Source organism: Ursus maritimus, unplaced genomic scaffold (genome assembly GCF_017311325.1).
Source record: "Ursus maritimus isolate PB19 unplaced genomic scaffold, ASM1731132v1 scaffold_25, whole genome shotgun sequence".
NCBI classification, from domain to species: domain Eukaryota; kingdom Metazoa; phylum Chordata; class Mammalia; order Carnivora; family Ursidae; genus Ursus; species Ursus maritimus.
The window spans coordinates 31,818,297-31,832,713 of record NW_024425008.1 but is presented as its reverse complement, the minus strand read 5'-3'; the positions used below and the strand labels follow the sequence as shown (position 1 = coordinate 31,832,713).

The 14,417-nt window shown below is 48.8% G+C and overlaps 1 long non-coding RNA gene across 4 annotated transcripts in view; it reads left to right on the top strand.

The window, feature by feature from the left end:
* Positions 1–26: 26 nt before the first annotated feature.
* Positions 27–14,417, top strand: part of LOC103671929 — a 49,617-nt gene continuing 35,226 nt past the window's right edge. For 3 of the 4 annotated variants that reach the window (XR_005837683.1, XR_005837682.1, XR_571043.2), the window contains exons 1-4: positions 27–443; positions 4,417–4,509; positions 5,256–5,335; positions 9,045–9,121. This is a non-coding gene — a long non-coding RNA (uncharacterized LOC103671929). Of the gene's footprint in view, positions 444–4,416; positions 4,510–5,255; positions 5,336–9,044; positions 9,122–10,511; positions 10,628–14,417 lie in introns of those variants that run through there. The other variant, XR_005837684.1, reaches the window with a different exon arrangement.

Below are 14,417 nucleotides of genomic sequence, written 5' to 3'. Positions count from 1 at the left end.
GCGGGCGGCGCCTCCCTGGCCCGCGGCCAGAGCCCGAGGCCGCGGGGCCTCCCGGGCAGGAAGTCACGCCAGGTCGGGGTTTCTGACGCGGTTGCCCCCGCGAAGGTGCGCTAGGGTCCGCGGTTGGGCCTCCGGTACAGAGTCTGCCAGCTCCCGGCGTCCCGCCCTGCCGTCGCCTCCGGGAGCCCTGCCGGCCCCGCGCTCTCCGACCGGGCGCGGTGCCCCATCCAGGTGTCCCCCGCGCGCTCGGCGCCTCTGGAGGTGGGGTCGGCGCCCATCGTCGCCCGCCCGTAGCCTTCACCAGCTGCCTGCTGGCCCTCCAGTAGTATTGACGGAATTAAATGGAATTTTCAAGAATTCGGAGTCATCCCCGAGCTCAGTGGAAATGCAGGTGGGAGACTGGATGGAGTGGAACCCGTCTAGGAACTTTATCCTGGCCTCTGGTAAGGAAAGAGCAAAGTTCCCATTCGTAAAAAAAAGGTCATAGGTTTAAAGAAGCAGGCACAGATTGCCTCCAAAATACACCCTCCCACCCCCGAGGCCCCCTAAAAAAGCTAGAACTGGAGACATTTTCATCATTAGTAATGGGGCAAAATTTAAGGGAATGCAAGGAACTCAGTAATCTAGATAAATTATATTTTGACTCAATGTTTTTGAAAATAAAAAATAATGCAAAAAATGCGGGATGAACAAAATATCAAAATTTTAAATGAGGACAGGCAACTGGATCCTGAAACAAAAGGAAACATAGTAATACTGATTCTGTCTAGTAATCCTTAGGACACATTCAGCTTGTTCATTGTTTGCACTGCATGTGAAGGGCCCCCTCAGGACTATTCACCAGGAAGGGGAAAGGCCCCAGATGCCTAGAAGGGAAGAAAAGTTCCTGTCAGGAGAAAGAAACCCAGGCTGCCTTTCAGGACCAGCCTGGGGCTAATTCCCAAACCATAATGGGCACTCCTGCCCTGGAAATAGCCCCACTTCAGCCTTCTCAATGACGGACTTCACATCTCCCAGTGAGTCCAAAAGCAATGGAGCTTCCACTCCATTTCAGAATGAACATAGACTCACCTTCTGAAGCCAGATCTGTAGCAGGTGCTAGGTTTTATTTAATGCACAGCAACTCCATTGAGTTTATTATCCTTTTTTTCCCCAGCAAAGGAAACTGAAACTCAAAGCAGTTAAATAACTTGCCCAAGGTCACACAAGGTAGGATTTTAATTATGATGCACTTGCTTCTCAGTTCTTGAGCTAGGAAGAGGAGGAAGGAACCCTATGAGCTCTGAAATCTTGCTGGGCTCAAACCTAGGATATGAGAGGATAGAATGGGAAATTCTTATCCTCTGGCCCCAGGTATGGTCTGTTCATCTCCTTCTTCCTCCCAAATGCCAGGAAGGCAGGCAATTGCCATGTCAATCTGTGACATGATACTCATTAAGGCTTAGAAGAGGTGGCATTACATTTGATGAGAGGGGCTCCTGAGTGTGTTCACAGAAATGGAAGAGAAGACTGGTCCTCTCTCCTGGCAGTGCCACTACCAGGAGGAAGCTACGGTCTCTGCATACATAGAACCTGCTTCCTGTCCTGGGGAAGCCCCTGGTCCAGCTCACCCCAAGTCTGACTCACTAGACTCAGGGCATGAGTCACACTCCTTCCTCACCCAGCTGTAGTGTCTGAGCCACCAGCCCACCAGGGAACCGCACTGTCATAAGCCCGATATAACCATAGGGAAGAGGATGAAGACAGAGGAAGCCAACACTGGTGAACAGCTGAGACTCAAGGAAGGGAGAAGGAAAGGGAAGGAAGCTTAGAACACAAGAGCTTATCTTGCTCTTCCAGGCAGGCACCACTCCCCTCCCTCTAAAGACTTAGGCTGATGTGGAAGGATCCCTGACTCTCTAGGAAGGCCAGATAATATCTAGATGTATGAGTTGTAAAGAGCTATATGGTCAGTGTTCGGGTGTAGGTGACTCATATAGCCCAATGTGAAATTCCACCATTAGAGAGTCATTCCTTTAGCTATAAATAATAATCCACTGTTGAAGATACAGCAGAGAAAGGTAAATCATGGAGTCTTACTCACAATGAATACATTGACTTAATGAGTATCAGAATCACAGAATCAGAATTTAACCCTTAAATCATCCAATCTGGACACTTCATTTTATAAATGAGGACTCCCAAAGTCCAGAGAAATAAAATGACTTGTCCAAGGTCTCAGAGCCAGTTAGTGGCAACGCTAGGACCAGAAAACAGGCTAACAGTGTAAGTATTTCAAGGCTAGCTCTCAGCAAATGCAGGGGCACTTCCCTCAGCAGTGTTCTGCATCAGAGCGGGACTGCCATCAGGGAGTACTACACAGCTGGAAAGAGTTCTGTCTGCAAAGCCAGAAAAGACTTTAAAGAGTGTTTTCTATGTTTTTGCTGGCCATAAATAATTTTTGTGCTCATTATAGAAAATATGAAAAAAGGATAAGGCCAACCAAATCCCATTATCCAGGCAGATAAGTATTTTTATATGCACATATATTTTTATTTAAAAATCCTTGAACCTTGTCTTTTTTCATTTATAATAGCTACTAAGCATCTTAGCAGATCATTAAAAATAATTCAAAAACATAATTTTATTTTATTTTTTTCAAAAACACAATTTTAATGGTTGAATAACATTTCGTTATACCTGTATCATAATGTATTTTAAAATTTCCATTTAGGTTGAATTTCCTGTTTCTCTGTGTAAATGATGCTGTGATAAATACCCCAATACATAAACATTCTACCACACCCCTTATTATTTTGGATAAATGTGGGTTTTTTTTAAATATTTAATTTTAGAGAGAGAGAGAGCAGGGGGTGGGGTGGAGGGAGGAGAGAATCTTAAGCAGACTCCCCGCCGAGCCCCATGCTGGGCTGATCTCAGGACCCGGGATCATGACCTGAGCCAAAACCAAGATCCGGATGCTTAACTGACTGAGCCACCCAGGAACCCCTGGATAAATGTTTAAAGCATGTGTTTAGGTTAAAGGGTATATAGTTTAAAAGTTCTTGATACATGGGCACCTGGGTGGCTCAGTCAGTTAAGCGGCTGGCTCTTGGTTTCTGCCCAGGTCTTGATCTCAGGGTCCTGGGATTGAGGCAGGGCTCTGCATTCAGTGGGGAGTCTGCTTGAGGATTCTTTCCCTCTCTCTCCCTCTCCCTCTGCCCCTCCCTCCCGCCACCCTTGCGAACACTGTCTCTCTCAAATAAATCAATAAATACTAAAAAAAAAATTCTTGATACACATCATCAAACTGCTTTCTAGAAACGTACCACAAGTTGCCTTCACCAGCAGCATGTGATAACGGCAGTTTCAGGTGTCTATAACAGCATTATTTGGAGTATTTTTAGAAACCTTTGCTGAGGGGTGCCTGGGGGGCTCAATCAGTTAAGTGACTGCCTTCCACTCAGGTCATAACCTCAGGGTCTTGGGTTCGAGTCTCACGTCGGGCTCCCTGCACAGCAGGAAATCTGCTTGTCTCTCTTCCTCTCCCTTTGCCCCTCCCCCTGCTTGTGTTCTCTCAAATAAATAAAATCTTAAAAAAAAAAAAAAAGAAAGAAAGAAACCTTTGCTGATTTTACCAGACGGAGCAGAGCCCCTTCCCAGATGTGTAGGCTCTGTGTTATCTTTATCAGGGGACAGCTGCTAGAGGAGCTCCCCCACTGGAACAGACTCAGAACTGGGAAGTGGCCAGGAAGGAGGGCAGTGAGAGAAAAGGAGGGCATGTGGGGTCTTGGCAGCTGGGAGAGCACCCTGAAGGTGCTTTTAAGCATGGGCAGAGACAACAAGAGAAAGGAGAGGGGGGCTAGAAGTGCAGGCAGTAGAAAAAAATGGAAGAGAAATCTGCCCAATTCCTCGCTTTGCCCAAAGCCATCCATCAAGTTGCCCTCTTACAACCAGAAACACATTCACACATCCATCAGTTCATTCATTCATTCACCCAGCTGGAGACTCATATTTAGTGTGTCCTGTGTACCAGGCACAAACCAGGTGCTATGAGCAATACACAGACGCTGCCCCAGGGCCTTACACATCAGTGTAAACAAAGCACTGTTTTGATGAACCGCGAATATCCCCACAGCTAGTCTGCCACAGCTGACAGGGCAGGCCCATCAACCCAAAATGCTGCTCACACTCATCTGTGGTGAAGACTGTGTTTTTGATTTCCCATGAGTCATGGACTATTGCATGGTCCCACTGTGCATAACTAGAATGTAGCCTCCGCCATGGGCAGCTTACCAGAGATTGCTGCCGCAACCAAGCTCGTCCATATTCCATTCAGTGTAATGAGACCATCGATCATGCTCTTGAATGTCATGGCAATGCTCAGCTCATAAAGGTTTCCAAACACTCTCAATTTCTGTTCTGTTCTTGTCCTAGAGCAGTGCCAGACAGACCACTCTTGAAAAGTATTGCTTTTGAATGTGAGTTCTGGAATCTTCAAGTCTTATTTCAGCCACTGCAGGAATTTTGGTAAGTTACTTATTCTTTCTGATCCTTATTTTCCTCACCTGTAAAATGGGGTAATAAAGTACGTACCTCACAGGGTTATTGGGCAAAATAAATGAGATCATGAAAGTAAATTGTGAAGTGCAGTGCCTGACACACAGGACATAATAAATTACCTCGATTCCATTCGATCCCAACCTTGTGAGGTTAGGAGTATTGGTAGTAAGTACCCCATAGTTACGGATAAAATGCCAAAGCAGGGCAGTGGGTAAGAGAGTGGGAAAGTTTATATTTATTGTGTTCTTACTATGTGCCAAAGATTTAGTGTATATTACCTCATCTAATCCTCAAAAATTCCCTGTGAATTAGGTATTATACTCATTCTGTAGATGGAAATGAAGATTCAGAGAAGTTAAGTAACTTGGCCAATATCACACAGCTAGTACATGGCTCAATCCAGGTTAAAATCTATACCCATCTGATTCCAAGCCTTGTTCTTTCCACTACTTCACACTGTTTCCTTTGGCCGAAGGATAATCTCTCTTCCTGAGAAGGAATCCCCTTGGCCTAAGTCAGAGGGCCTACTGTGGTAGATTGTATTCTTGTTCCCAATTATTCACTGCCCTCTCCCTGCAATTGAAGAGTGTGTCCCAGACCCTTTGACTCAGGATGAGCCATGTGACTTGCTTTGCCTAATGGAATGTCCGAGGCATAACCCAGCAGAATATTTAAGTACCATCACCTGGTTCTACCTTTGCTCTTTCCACAAGCCCGGCATGGCCCAAATAGGGACTGCTTCTACAACTCAGTCCAGGAATGCTGACAACTTGGGAAGAGACCTACAGCCCAGGTGAGTGAGAAGTAAGCCTTTGTTGTTGTAGACACTGAGGTTGGGGGAGGGTTGTTTGGTACCACAGTGTAACTAGTAAAAGCTCATTGGTACGCCCACCTCTCCAGCTCGGCCGCCTCTCAGAAGATGAAGGGTGTTGCAGGGCAGTGCCCTTTCATGAACACCCAGAAATCCACCTCCCTGCTCCACTGTCAAAGCTGAAACACCTTGAGAGGACTGTCACTCTCTCCAGGGTGCTCAGCCAGCCTTTGGTCTGGGGACAGCCTAGGCCCCCTGCTTCCCCACCAGTGCCCTCAACCAGGCCTAGCCCCCAGAACCCAGCCTTGAAGAAGAAATGCCTGTGGCAGCCGTCTCGTGGACAGGAGGGACAGGGGGGTGAAGCAGGGTGCATCTCATGACTCAGCTGCTTGTGGCAGGGAGAACTGGACCTGTTTGAAATAGATAAGGTCCCTCCCCTCCTTCTCCTCCCCTTTCCTCCCGCTTTCCCTCCCTCTCTAAATGTTATTTCTGGAGGTTAGGCTTTCTTTTTGCTTATTTTGTGTAAAAAAACAAAAACAAAAACAAAAAACCAGGGGGGGTGCTCTAGAACCTCGGCCTGGGAACGTCTAAAGAACCCCAGCAGGAAGGGGCTGGCTATGGTGTCACGTGCTGGCCACTGTGTATCACATCTGGTCATATCTCCTCTCAGGCCTCAGAGGCTCCCACCCTGCCAATCATGAGAATCATCGGTAGGGTTTTTACCAGCCCTGCTCAGGGCCTCCACTCCTAACAATGCAGGTTGGGTGCTGCATAAAGGGGGCAAAGGGGAGCCAGAGTACTGGCCATGCTCCACATACACGCCCCCAGCTCGGGGCTGCATTCCCCAAAGGGAGGGGGGATTTTTCTTCACCTAAAGCCTCTGTCCACTTGCCAAGTCACCGCCCAGCAAGACTGCCTTGGCCCAGAGCAGGCACCTTCTTCTATTTCATAGAAAAGTCGCAGGGACCATGCCCATGCCTGGAAGATTCTGATTTGTGGGCTGGAGAAGCCTCAGTTGAGAAATCTCTCCTGGTGGGGCGCCTGGGTGGCTCAGGTCCTGAACTCAGAGTCCTGCCATGAGGTGCCTCAGGCTCCAGCTCAGCGGGCAGTCTGCTTCCTTTTTCCCTCTGTCCTTCCCCCTGCTCATTCTCTCTCCCTCTCTCTGGCTCTCAAATAAAAATCTTAAAAAAAAAAAAAAAAAAAAAAAAAAGGAAAGAAAAGAAAAAGAAATCTCTCCTGGTAAGGAAAGAAATCTCTGAAGATGGTTCGGCTCTGGGAACCTTAGTCCTGGAACACCCCTAAGCTTCTTAGCCCTCTCGGGGGTAAGGGCCCTCTGAAGCCAAACAGGTGCCCCTGAAGCTCAGCTCCGTGGCTGACCACGCCGCCAGCGGCGGGAGGTGGGGAATCCCGTGCCTCTCCCAGGTGAGACGCCGGCTGGAGCGGAGTTCAGGGGAGCAAGTCGATCTCCAGCCCGGTCTCCCACCTGCACTCAGGCGGGCCGGCATAAAAGCGTCCCCAGCCCCCACGCACCCAGCTCCGCCCGTGGGAGAGGCTCTGTGTTGCTAGGTGGAGCCGGCTGCTGGGGAGATTAAAAGAGGGCGAAGCCTGCCCCAACAATACAGGGCAGAGCTGTGAACTTAGGGGCAAGCGAGGAGTAGGGGGTTGCTGCGGGCTTCCTGAGGTTAAAGATGCTAAGTGACGGTGTGAGGGCTGAGTCCTCAGTCTGAGCCATCACGCCTTCCCCCTTTGGGAGTTTCCGGTACGGAAGGTGCTCACGCCAGAACCTCAAGGGACTGGAGCCCAGCGCTCCAGAGCCTTCCCTACGCAAAAAAAGCGTGGGCGGGCGCAGCTTGGAGGTCGCGAGCGCGGGCTAATGGAAGAGTCCCACCTACACCAGGTCAGACTAAGGCGGGGCGAGCAGGAGCCGAGGATGCAAAGTTTAAGGAGGCTTTCGGAGTCGTGGAGGCGCAGGGTCCACACCTGAAAGTGCGTGCCTCCTTAAATTTTGTGCTGCCCTCTCCTGCTAGTCCCGCCCTAGTGCCGGCGGGAGTCCAGACTCCCAGCCTGAGCGACTTCAGAATTAGCTGGCTCCTCGGACAGCCTTTGGGGGTTGCCCGCCTACGCTGCTCAAAGATTTGGGGGCCCTTAGAAACCCACCTTCCACAAGCAAGTGAATTTCCTTTCACTTGAAGATCCGAAATTGAGATCTTTCCTGTTAAATTAAGGCTGCGTTTGCAGTAAGTGCAGACCGGGAAGAAAATAACAGACTGTGATGGAGACCGCAGACTCTGCACCTGACCTTGTTAGAGTGCGACTCTGACTCTGGAAGGCTGTGCTGGGCCTGGGCCTCTGCATTGCTCACCAGCTCCCAGGTGCTGCCCCTGCCCTTGGTTAGGAACACAGGAGTTACTCAGCTCCTGTAAAAGGGAGACCTTGAACTCAGGACTGGCTACACAGTGTGCAGCCTCCAATACTAAATGAAAAGGTAGGCTTCCGTTTCAAAAATGAAGAATTTCAAGACCTCAACAGCAGACTGTTAAAACAATCCTGGGGCCCCGTGCCCCTGTCTGAGCCTTACAGGGCTGTAGAGAGGATTAAAGGTTAGCCTATAAAGCACTTAGATATCACCTGGGTGGTAAATCCTTGGTAACGTTAGTGATCATTATTGCTCAGCCTCAGACAGCCTCTCCCTGGACACATGGGCTGTCAGACTTTATGTAGTCCAACCTTCGTTTTACGGGGAGGAAACTTCACAGGAAGAGCTCAGAGAATAAATGATGGATCAATGGGACAACTTGTTGAGGTCACACCAGGCCTCCAGACATCTAGGCCAGGGTTCTTCCTTCTGGGCTGTCTACTCAGCGTGTGTGTGATGGGCTGGAGGGGTAGATGGCAGGGAAGTAACATCACATCTCTCAGAAATGCTGAGGGGGTGATGAGCACAGGGTGTTATATGCAACTGATGAATTACTGAACTCTGCATCTGAAACTACTGATGACTGGATGGGTGCATGCACACAGTTCAAACCATTGGATCAGTCGCTGTTGGACTTCCGGGATGTGTGTTCTGAGCCCATTGGAAGGAGCCTAGAATTACGTGGGAACAGCACAGGTGTCCTCAACCACTGCCTCTGAAACAGATCCAGTTGCTATGCTTTGTGGCTCTTGGTCTGCTCCTTGTAGTCTCTTGGTCTCCTCCCTATTGCCACTTACTGCTGTCAGGGTGCCCATCTCCAGGAGCTACTTTCTAAATTGCTTACAGTCTGATGAAACTTAGAAAAATAACCCAGGGTGGGGCATCTGGGGGGCTCAGTGGGTTAAGTGTCCCACTCTTGATCTCAGCTCAGGTCTGGAACTCAGGGTCGTGAGTTTAAGCCCCATGTTGGGCTCCTATTTAAAAATAAATAAATAATAAATAAGAACACCCCAGAGTATTAGAACTGGGCTTAAGATAAAGATAAATGGCAGCTGAGTGCTCTTGTCACGTGACCTGTGCTTTTGCAAAGCTGCTCCAGACTTTTGCTTTTTCACCTGGTTTCTGATCCTGTGCCTTGTTTTGCATGAGTGAGGTTGCCAGATATTGAATTCTGGATGAACGAGTTATCACTGTAACAACCAGGAAATTGATAACAGAAAAACTGCAGGTTTTAAGAATTATTGCCATTATTACTATTTTATTTGTCACTATTAGGACAGGAAGACTGACAGTGGATTTCTGAGGCTATTCTGAGAACCGGACCAGCTTTTCACTTCCTATTATAAGTTTGGGTAAGCCATGCTGTGCCTTCTCTTTCTAGACACCTCTGTCAGGCAGCTTATATTGAGAATAGCACCTTGCCCTTGACTCCCTAATTGCATTTTCCAAACATGGGGGCACACTGTGGCCAGAGATGTGAAGATGGGGTAGTGAGCTATTCAGCCCTCAGATTTGTGTCTACCCCAAACCAGGGCACAAATCAGGGCTACCTCTTCCTTCCCTCTCTCCCTCTTCCCAGCCACCTACCCCCTCAGAGGTCTCATGATTGGCTTAGGAACAAAGCGATGGGTGAGACTCAGGGTGTCTGCCCATTCAGGTAGCCCCAAGGACTGAGCAAGACCACTGTCCTCCCAGACGGTCCGCCCCACTTCCCTCTCCAGCAGGATCCTGCTTCTCACTCAGACCTACCTCTGTGGCCCCTCTTCTGAAGCTCCCTCCAGCTACCCCCCAGAGTTGGGGCTCAGCCCTGTATGTCACCACAGCTTAATAGAAATAGTAAGAGTAATAGTTGCTCTATTTGGGGCACTGTGCTTAAATCATCCATTAATCCCAATGGCCTTATGAGGTAGGTGCCATTATTCTTTGCATTTTCAGGTGATGAAATAGAAGTAACTTGCCAAAGTTGTACAGGCTGACTCCAAATTTTAGGCTCTTAACTTCAGAGGCTTACTGAATAGTGTTATCAAATACTGTGGAGATGATCTTCCAAGAAGCAGACCAGAGGCATGGGGCTCCAGTGACTTCTGAATGAAATGAATGAGTGAGTGAATGAATGAATGAGGGCAGGCGTGTCTGCAGCACGTTTCCAGGGCTGAAATGCTTGGCGGTGCCTGGGTGTTTCTGTTTGTGGCTATGGCCTGCTCAGGACATTTCTGGCTCCGGGAAGTGGAGTTGGCTAGGGAGTCTGTCACCTAGGATGCCAAGGTCTCTGGAAAGTAGGCCTATTGGGAAACAGTGCACATGTCTCTCATGACCAGGAACAACTTGAGAGAATGCCATACTTGTGAGTGAGAAACTCAGAGACACTCAGGGAGGGCAGACCTGGTGTAGGCGACTGGTGTGAGTCAGGCCCAGGCTCTGGAACGACCCAGTGCCCTCCTTATGTGTCTTTTCTAGAGCAACGCCTTGAGGAGCCCATTTGTTTTACCCACCAAGTCCTTGTCTTAGTCCTTGAATCAAGGGAGCAATCACAGTTGCAGGGCCCTCTGCCCCAAGGGCTGCACCCCTGTGTCTTGTAGCTCTACGTCTTCTTCCCCTTCTGCCTTAGACCTCCTGGTGTTCTGGGTCAGGACTGGATTGCAGGGTGGTGGGTCTCCTCCTTGCCCCTAGCCTTGTGTCTCACAGGGAGGGCAAGGTTGAGACCTCTGTGGTGGGCTTTCATTCTGTGACTTGACTTACCAGGTCCAGCCCTGCAAGTGGTGAGTGTTGAGATCACCCAGAAGGCCTGAAGGCTGGACGTGTCCCATCCACTACCATACTCGTAGGCACACATACATGCACTCGTGTGTGCCAACCTCCCATTGATTCTCTGACTGCCAGTTTGTCCCAATCAGTGTCTTGGTCCAGGAGTGAGATGACAAGTAAAATAAGTGGACCACCTATTTACATGTGGCTCCTTCCTCTAAGCCAGTGTTGTCCAACAGAACTTTCTTTGCTGATGGAAATGTTCTGTATCTGCTCTATCCAACACCACGAAAGGCTGTTGAGCATTTAAAATGTGGCTAGTGTGAGGAACTGAACTTAAATTTTATGTCATTGTGATTAGAATTCCTACAGCCACATGTGACTAGTGGCTAGCAAATTGGTCAAGGCAGATCTAGCCCTCCAGCGATCATCGTGCTCTCCGATAAAAACTCGGGACCCAGGGCCTGATAGGTGGGAGTGGGTATGTAAGGGCAAAGTATTTGGAATTGGGACTGGACTGTTATCCCCATGCTACATCTATGCTTGAGCTCAGATCTAAAACCTCATCTTTGTCCCCCTTTTATACATTTTTATTTCTAATCCTTGCAGCAAATCTGTAGAGGGGATCATCTTCCTCTATTTTTGCAGATGAGGCAACTGAGGCCCAGAGAGCTAAGTGACAGCTTGAGGTCATGCAGCACACTAGGGATCAGCCTCTTCCCCAGCACTGTCTGGCTCCCAAGCTAGGCTCTTCCTCTGTAAGCCCTTTGAAGTCAGTTCATCAGAGGGTGGCCCAGCCCTCCCACAAAGTCCTGGGCGCTGCTGCCTCCGTGAGAAACTGGGTTAGGGAGACTTCTGAGTTCAGCTGCTGAAGAGAAGTTACTGGTGTATCCAGGAAAGCAGGGGAGTGGCTGGCCCACCCACAGAGCCCAACCTGCAGCCCAGCTTACAGGTGTCTCATGAAGGAGGCCAGGAGACTGCCGGGTGGGACACGTGATGTCCGGGGCCTTCCTCCTTCCAGAACTTCTTTACTTGGTGTCTGCATTCCACCAATGGTTGTCTCCCTCTCTCTCTCTCAACAAAATATAGGAGAGATTCTTTAATAGCTTGGTTTATGGGGAGGGAAAGGAGGTTTTGATAGGGAGAGTCGCTTAAAAGTTAGGGTAGAGGGAAGGGCAGCACTGAGTGGAACCCCAGCATGGGCAAACTTTAGTCAAAGAGCCTTGAAGACACAGGGTTCCAGGGGGGCAGTGTGGGATGCATGAAGAAGCAGGGGAGAGGCCAGATTTGAGGGAGGCACTGAAGGCAAACTTTCAACTCACTTAAACTCAGTCTGTTCTCTCAGGGCTCTCAAGCCAGCTTGGTTCCCTCATGTCCCAGGGCCTTTGCATGCACAGTTCCCTGTCCACCAGCCCTCAGAGCTTCTGCCCGGTACATCCCTCCTCTTCCTCCTTCAGCTCCGAGTTTAAAGATCACTTTCTCAAGGATGTCTTTCTGGCTCCAGGCTTTATAGTGTATGTATTGTGTTGCGTGTTCTCACTGCATCTGCTCCTCTCCTCCATGTGCTTAGCTCAGCTTCTGATTATTTATTTGTCAAGATTACTATGTGGTTAATGGCTTATTCCTTCATTGGATTCTAAGCTTCATGAGAACCAGGACTATGTACAGTTTTGTTGATTTTAGCTGCATAATGCCTGACACATAGGTGCCACTCCATAAATATGGGCTGAATCTGTTCAATGAAGGAAGGTGAATTAGGTCCATCCACCATGGGGCTCTCTGCCCCTTTCCACAAAGAAGTTGAATCTGTTCTGACTGATCACCAGGACATGATGAGTCTGTCCCTAAGTCACCCTTAATTCCTCTCATATATGGAAGAAAACCAGTTACAATGCTTTGGGCTGGAAGTAACCAAAAAGTCAACCAACAGTGGCTTAAACCCTAGGGAGATGCTTTTATCTACTTAACAAGAAGTCTGGAGGTAAGTGATCCTAGAGTTCACTCAATGGCTCAATGCTGCGATCAAAAACCAGGCTTCCGGGGCGCCTGGGTGGCACAGTGGTTAAGTGTCTGCCTTCGACTCAGGGCGTGATCCCGGCGTTATGGGATTGAGCCCCACATCAGGCTCCTCCACTATGAGCCTGCTTCTTCCTCTCCCACTCCCCTGCTTGTGTTCCCTCTCTCGCTGGCTGTCTCTATCTCTGTCGAATAAATAAATAAAATCTTAAAAAAAAAAAAAAAAAAAAAAACAGGCTTCCCCCATCCTTCTGCCTGTTTATCAGCACATTTGTTGCCACTGCAACGAACATCACATTCTCTCAAAAGAGTGTCCCCAACAGGAAGGAAAAGGACAAAAAGGGAATGTAAGGGTATTTGTTTGCAAGATTGAATTTAAAAAATAAAGTGGCCATCTGTACGAGCCTTTAGGGTAGTACTTACAACATGGTTTTGCAGTTGGTTCTTCATCTAGGAGTATCCCTCCAGAGTAACCTCCCCAACCAGAGTTTTCCTAACAGAGGCTGTTTGGGGAATGTCCTCCACCAGCCCCTAGCACAGTCCAGGCACCCAAGGTGCCTGCAGAAGGAGGAGCCCTTAATGTGGCCAAGAGTGAGAGGTGGGGAAGGGCCAAGGTCGGGGAGGGTGCTGTGTCCATTGCCAGAACTGGAGAACTCGGTGAGGGGGGGGGGAGTAGACATCACCGTGCTTATAGCACAGGAAGTAGGAAGTGGTAAGTCTGAGAGGAGAAGGGAGAGAGTTGTGGCAAATATTGGCACAGTTAGTAAGGAGTTGTTAAAAAAGAGGGAGGGTGTAGACCCAGGGGTTTGTGCCAACACAGCTTCCTGTAGGTCCCAAGGTTTCCTTCTCAGAGTGTTATTTCCTTCCAGAGAGGGCAAGTGTGTGGCTGTCATCTCCTCAGAAGCAGCCAAGTACAAATGAATCCTTGGTAGGTATTTCTGATGGCTCCTGCAGTAGTTGGAGGAATTAAAGGCTTTTAATTAGCTCCTCTCTATTCTCACCTATTATGGTCCTGTGGAATTGAATACCAATAGCAGATGGGGGAGAGAAGCTGAAATATTGAATTAAGAGAGAAGGAAGCAGAACCAAACCCACTCTTCCCCCTCATGCCCGTTCTCAGCATCTGGCATTCTCTCTTTCCTGGGTCATGACCTGCCTAAGCCGGGTCCCTGCTGAGGCTTCCGTGAGGGGTAAAGCTGACAGAGTTGGGTTGGCTCTTGGGGTGCCATTGGATCAGGAAGGAGGTGCCCTCTGCTGTGATCCCACTTTGTGCCTGGAAGTTGGTTCCCCACTGTTACGCCCGCTCTTGTCCATCAGAGAAGGCCCAACCCCCCTCCACTGCATCCTCCCTTCTCACTGCCTTAATCCTTCCCAGGCCCCATTTGGGGAGGAAGGACATTATCTCAACAGGCTCAACTGATTTGTCTTGCCTGGGGAAACAAAGTTTAATACTGAAAACGAAACCATTTTAATGGCTGGCTTATGCTGCCCCAAATCATCTCTAAGTGGTTTCTCAAAATAACACATCAAAACCCAAAACACACTCCACATCAAACATTTAAAATATTCACTGTGATTCTCAGATTACCTTTTCCTGTGTAAAGAAAATCAGAACACGGTCTCTAGGATATTCTCCACACAAGGGAGAATGTTGTTGGGTCTGATAGGATCTGGGCCGAACTATAGAGGAGGGAAGAGGATGTCAGCTTCACCCTTGGAGTTTCAATGATCTCAGTAGAATTAGGAACCAAAGACGCAAGACCTTTGAAAGTGTGGGAGCCTCTGTAACTTGCCCTGTTAGAGGTTTCATTGCCCGCTGCCCCCTTCACTATAGGAACAATTGGTAAGCCTCTCAAAAGTCCAAGTGTGACTAGTATCCATAGCAGC